This window comes from Schistocerca piceifrons, chromosome X (assembly GCF_021461385.2).
Source record: "Schistocerca piceifrons isolate TAMUIC-IGC-003096 chromosome X, iqSchPice1.1, whole genome shotgun sequence".
In the NCBI taxonomy this organism is placed as follows: domain Eukaryota; kingdom Metazoa; phylum Arthropoda; class Insecta; order Orthoptera; family Acrididae; genus Schistocerca; species Schistocerca piceifrons.
In genome coordinates, this window is record NC_060149.1 from 280639794 (window position 1) to 280645793 (window position 6000).

Below are 6000 nucleotides of genomic sequence, written 5' to 3' on the forward strand. Positions count from 1 at the left end.
TGTGCAAAATATTGTAATACTTTTTAAAGTCATTTCATGTGTAACTGTTTCATCTTACTGTTTCAATAAATGTATTTTGTACACACGCTAAATACAAATTCTTATTTGCATAACAGCAATGGAAATTCCTAGATGGAACAATGTGTAAACTAGGGGAAAGGCAACCACTCACCTATTGCAGACTGATGTGTGGTGCATAGATACACATAACAGAAAGCAGTATTCACAACATTTTTGAGCTCTTGCTCTTTTTCTTGCAGAAGTATACACATTCTCAAACACAACCTGACAGACACCCTAACAAGCACTACCACACCACACATCAGTCTGCTATATGTAAGTGGTTGCCATTCACTTATTTGATATATAATTATTTGCAGACTGTTTCAAATAACTGTGCAGATAGCCATGCACATTAAACTGACACTTCTAGGACAAGGTGGTGTGCTGTTCCTTCATCAAATTCACCTGGCAGATTAACTACGAGGTTTCAGCGTGCCAACCAGCCTGGATGTGGTTTTTAGGCTGTTTCCTACATCCTAATAGATGAAGACTGGACTAGTACCCAAGTCCTATCTCAGTTACATGATTCACAAACGTTTTGGAAAAAAAAACTTTCACTCTATTTCACATGAGTAACACTACATGCAGACAGTTGAGGTACATATATTCTATCCCAGGGGGTTAGGGGATAGCAACAGGAAAGAATCTGGCCACCCTTCAAAATTAACCATGCCAAATCTATAAATGATCATGCTGACACTGCCCCAGTGTGGGTCAGAGGCACAAGAAAAAGAAGAAGAAGATTGTTCCCAATATCTTGAGATATAAGATCACCAGATTTCATTTCTGTACACACATTTATGGCTTCAGTTTTGCAATGAGTCATTTGGTACAAATGGACTCACATTTTTCTCATGAAGACATTATTATATTTACCTGCTGACAGACTTTATATTACACCCTTAACTTGTTTGATATTTTACAGCAAAGTTACAGCAAGACATCACATAAGTGTCTGCGATTTTTATTTTAAATTTGCTAACAGATGATAGTAACAAATGTCATATAGCACACAAGTGTAAGCCTTTTGAGTGGCTTGTGTTTCGTTGTTGCTGCTTACTTGTTAAACCAACATATTTTCATCATGAGGCAGCCTGTACCTCATTTCAAACATTCCAACCTAGAAAAATCACATAATCTGTCCTGTGGGTGGTAACAGGATGGGACAGGAAGGGCATCTGGCTTCTTTTTTAATTAACCATGTTAAATCCATTAGTAACAATGCCAACTCCACACAGATGTCAGACAAAGGTGCAAGAAAAAGAAGTCTGTATTCTCAGCAGCGTCTATCAAGTAACCATCCATGTCTGAGTGAGATATCAGCAGTCTCTTTTATCATTTTGATGCATGAGAAAACTTGAAATTTTCTGATAACCAACCAACATGATAAACTCTCTCTTACATGTATGCAACAATATTGAATCCTACTACTGGTGGATGGGTGTGTCCTATACTTTGGTGGCATATCTCATAATGTCTCCCTGCCACATTACCACCTATGTTGCATTCTCCACCCAATGTGAGCAGCTTTGTTTCTGTGTGGGTTTCATTTCTGATGTTCAGATTTGGCTTGGTATGTTTACCGGTGGTTGCAGTGTGATAGTGGCCTCTCAGTGCAAGACTTCTGTATTTTCATTGGCAGTGTGGGGCCCACAGGAGCAAACTCATTAACAGCTACTGGCACTCTATATCCTATAAATACACTTGCAAGGCTCTTTAAGTCATGAACAGTCATATGTCTGTCACATTCTTATTCATTGACTAGATGCCTGAAATTTATTTATTTATTAATTTATTTATTCTTTGCCCATGGACTCCAGCTGAAAATTCAGCTGAGAGTATTGGGTGTGTCATACAATAGGCTATTAACATCAAACTTGATTTCATTATATATAAATGAAACAAATGATTAAACAGAAATAGTCCATAATTATACAAAGGTATTACATGTTTCTCATTATATGTACACACAAATCCAAACAACATACATGATAATTTTTAAACGTACATTTCAGTAATGATATAACATATTAAACACCATCTTAGTATTCACTCAAACTGTATATACATTTCTCTGTGAGATATAGTTTCAAATGATTTTTAAAACATTTTAGGTCTGTTTCTTTTTTAATGATTTTGGGGAGTTTATTAAAAAACCTTTTGCCTGCTTCTTCTGGGGCAGTCATAGACAGTTTTAGATTTCTGTTTACCATGTAGTAATTTTCATTTCCTCTTGTACCGTGTTTGTGTATATCTTTATTTAGGAGGTGTTTATCACTTGACCTTACCGCCATTATGCTTTGGTATATGTACAGTGAATATACTGTCATAATATTATAGTGTACAAAAGCTTGCCTACAGGTCTGTCTTGGTGGTATTTTTGCAATGCATCTCACTGCCCTTTTCTCAATTGTGAATATTCTTTTTAGGTAGCCAGCTTGTGCACTTCCCCATACATGAACTGAATAAGACAAATGTGGGAAGACAAGTCCATAATACATTGATCTGAGGACTTTATCATCCACAGTCTTAGCTGTTTTATGCATGATGAAGATCTGTTTGTTTATCTTTTTACACAGTGCATCTATGTGCTCCCCCCATCCCAAATGTTTGTCTATTATAGTTCCTAAAAAATTTGTGCTGGTTACTTCTTTAATAGTCTTTCCATTTACATTAACATTTATATTATAATTTTCACTATGCTTGGTCTGAAATACTACATTCATTGTTTTAGACTGATTCATAAACAGGTTGTTTTGTGTTAAATATTTATTTGCATTTTCGATAGTCAGGAGAGCTTCCTTCTCAAGCTCCTCCTTTGTGTCAGCTGTGCAAATGATTGTTGTGTCATCAGCATACATTATAAGTTTCTGATTTATATAGCTAGGGAAGTCATTTACGTAGAGTATAAATAGTATTGGCCCAAGCACAGACCCTTGAGGCACACCGTGTTTAACTGTTTGTAATTCTGATCTGTAGTTTGTTATATTTCCCCCACTAGTATGTCTGATTTCTGTGCATTGTTTCCTATTTGTAATGTATGATTTAAGTATGTCATAGCATTTTCCTCTAATTCCATACTGATATAATTTCGTCATTAATTTTGAGTGGTTCACACAATCAAATGCCTTAGATAGGTCCATAAAGATCCCACAAGTCTTTTGTTGCCTGTCAAGTAAATTAAGAATGTGCTCAATTATATCTGTTGATGCTGTTTTTGTTGACTTCCCTTCTCTGAAACCATGTTGTGATGAATGAAGTATACTGTACTTTGCTATAAAACTTACAATTCTATTCTTTATTATCATTTCATAGATTTTAGCAAATGTAGAGATCAATGATATTGGCCTGTAATTTCCTAATTCATCCCTGTTCCCTTTCTTAAATATTGGCTTCACTTTACTTACTTTCAGTGAATCTGGAAATATACCTTCTTCTATCGCAGCATTCACCATGTGTGTCAATGGTTTTAATATACATTCTCTGCATTCCTTTACGAGATGTGATGTGACACCATCCAAGCCAGATGAATGTTTAATTTTAAGTTGTTTTATTAGGTTTTACACTTCTGCATCCGTTGTAGGTATGAAAACCATAGTATGATTTGTATGTGGGGGGTTTAACAATTTACTTATTGCATTTGTTTTATTTTGACTTATTAATTCATCTGCTACAGTAATATAATATCTGTTAAAAGTATTGGCTACTTCTAGAGGGTTTGCGTTGCTTTTCCCACTCATCAGTGGGCAGATGTCCTCCGCCCGATTTGTTACTTTTCCTCTCTCTTCATTAATGAACGACCATAAACCTATTGAGTGGTTCTTTCCCTTATCTACAGACATCCTGATGAATGATGCTTTAGTTTTTCTGATAACACTACAGTACTCTTTCTTCTTTATTTTATACAGTGTGTTGTAGGCCTCAGTATTTTTTTGTTTGGATAGGTCATAATACACTCTCAGATTATTTCTGTCATGGATTACTTCTCCAGTCACCCAGATTTTCTTTTTTTGTTGCTGTTTGACAATACTTTTACTAACAGGACATGTAACATCATAATAATAATGGAATAAAGAAAAAAACTGGTTCCATTTGGTGTTTGCATCTTTAGCTGCATATATTGTTTCCCAGTTTTCTGCCTCTAACATCTTTTTTAGCAGATTTATGTTATGTGGGTGGTTCTGTCTTCTCATCTCCCATATCTTCTGCACTGAATCACTATTCTTTATATTTATGTCTATCATGATTGAAAAATGGTCTGCTAATGTGGAGTTTATTACCTGTGTGTCACAATAGCATGTAGGAATATTTGTTATTACATGATCAATTATAGTTTCACTATGCTCTGTTACTCTGGTTGGTTTATCTATTTTTATTTTTAGGTTGTATATGCACAATAAGTCCAATAGGGTCTTAGTATTGTCTGTATTTTTACTTGTGTCTATGTTCAGATCTCCTATAATTATCAAATAAGCATATGTTTTTGAGAGGTGTTGGATTATATCTTCCAGCTGTTCAAAGAAGGTTCTGATTATACCATTTGGTGATCGATACAAGCCTAATACACAACATAAATTCCCAGCAATTTTAGTTTCCAGTGCTGTAGCTTCAAAGCTCAATTCTATAGCATTCTATAGCAATTCTATAGCAATTCTATAGCATTCTATAGCAAACTCTGTGTCTTTAAATATGTCTGCTTGTGTCTGTATGTGTGGATGGATATGTGCGTGTGTGCGAGTGTATACCTGTCCTTTTTTCCCCCTAAGGTAAGTCTTTCCGCTCCCGGGATTGGAATGACTCCTTACCCTCTCCTTTAAAACCCACTTCCTTTTGTCTTCCCCTCTCCTTACCTCTTTCCTGATGAGGCAACAGTTTGTTGCGAAAGCTTGAATTTTGTGTGTGTGTTTGTGTTTGTTTGTGTGTCTATCGACCTGCCAGCGCTTTTGTTCGGTAAGTCACCTCATCTTTGTTTTTATATATAATTTTTCCCACGTGGAATGTTTCCTTCCATTATATCTATAGCATATTTTGTTATATTTATGGCTTTAGTTGATTTATAGTTAGAAAAAATGGCAACCCCACCACCTTTATATGAAGTTCTGCAAAAACTGGCTACTCTCACATAATTCTTCAAGTTGTACATTCCTATGTGATTTTCTTTTAGCCCATGTTCTGTAACTACTAGAATGTTTGGCCTATACTCCTGTAATATTACCTCTAGTTCCTCTGTTTTATTGTTTATGTATTGAACATTTTGGTGAAGTATTCTAACAGTTGGCTTTAAATGTAATAGTTCCCCTTCCTGTAATATACTAAGCACTTCACTTACTGCCTTTGCTTCTGGTACTAAGCAATGTTTTATGATCATCATGACCTGTGGATGGTAAATGTACCTCATCTGGAACCCCTATTCCATCTACTAAATTATCTTTTAGCTCAATGTTGTTGCTCACTCATTATAATTTCTTTACCTCCTTACACATTACAGAATTAAATGTGCTTTTAGAATTTTCTGCACTTCTTGTGATCAGATCTTTAAACAAATTAGCCACAGCTGTCATGGTCCAATCCATGTCCACTGCTCTGCCCAAGAATAAATTGTTGCTTAGGATAAAATCTAGTATCAGCCCACTGATAACAGCTGCATTCACATGAAAGTCACTTCTTCCATTGCTTAGCAACATTTATACCAGTTTTTCTACATGTTTCTTTTCCACCCTAAACATCAATATCAGTGAGATCCCTGTAATGGGTGTCTCAGCTAATTTACAGCCACTCACTATCAGTTTCAAGTAAAGAGATATTAAAAGTGCTGTCACTTCTAAACCACAATCCAGGCATGTCCTGTTCTCAAGTCCTTACACAGTTATCTTGATGAGAGGATACTGATTTTCTGACATTTCATGCATTTCTGGGTCATCACAGTGCTAGTCAGTC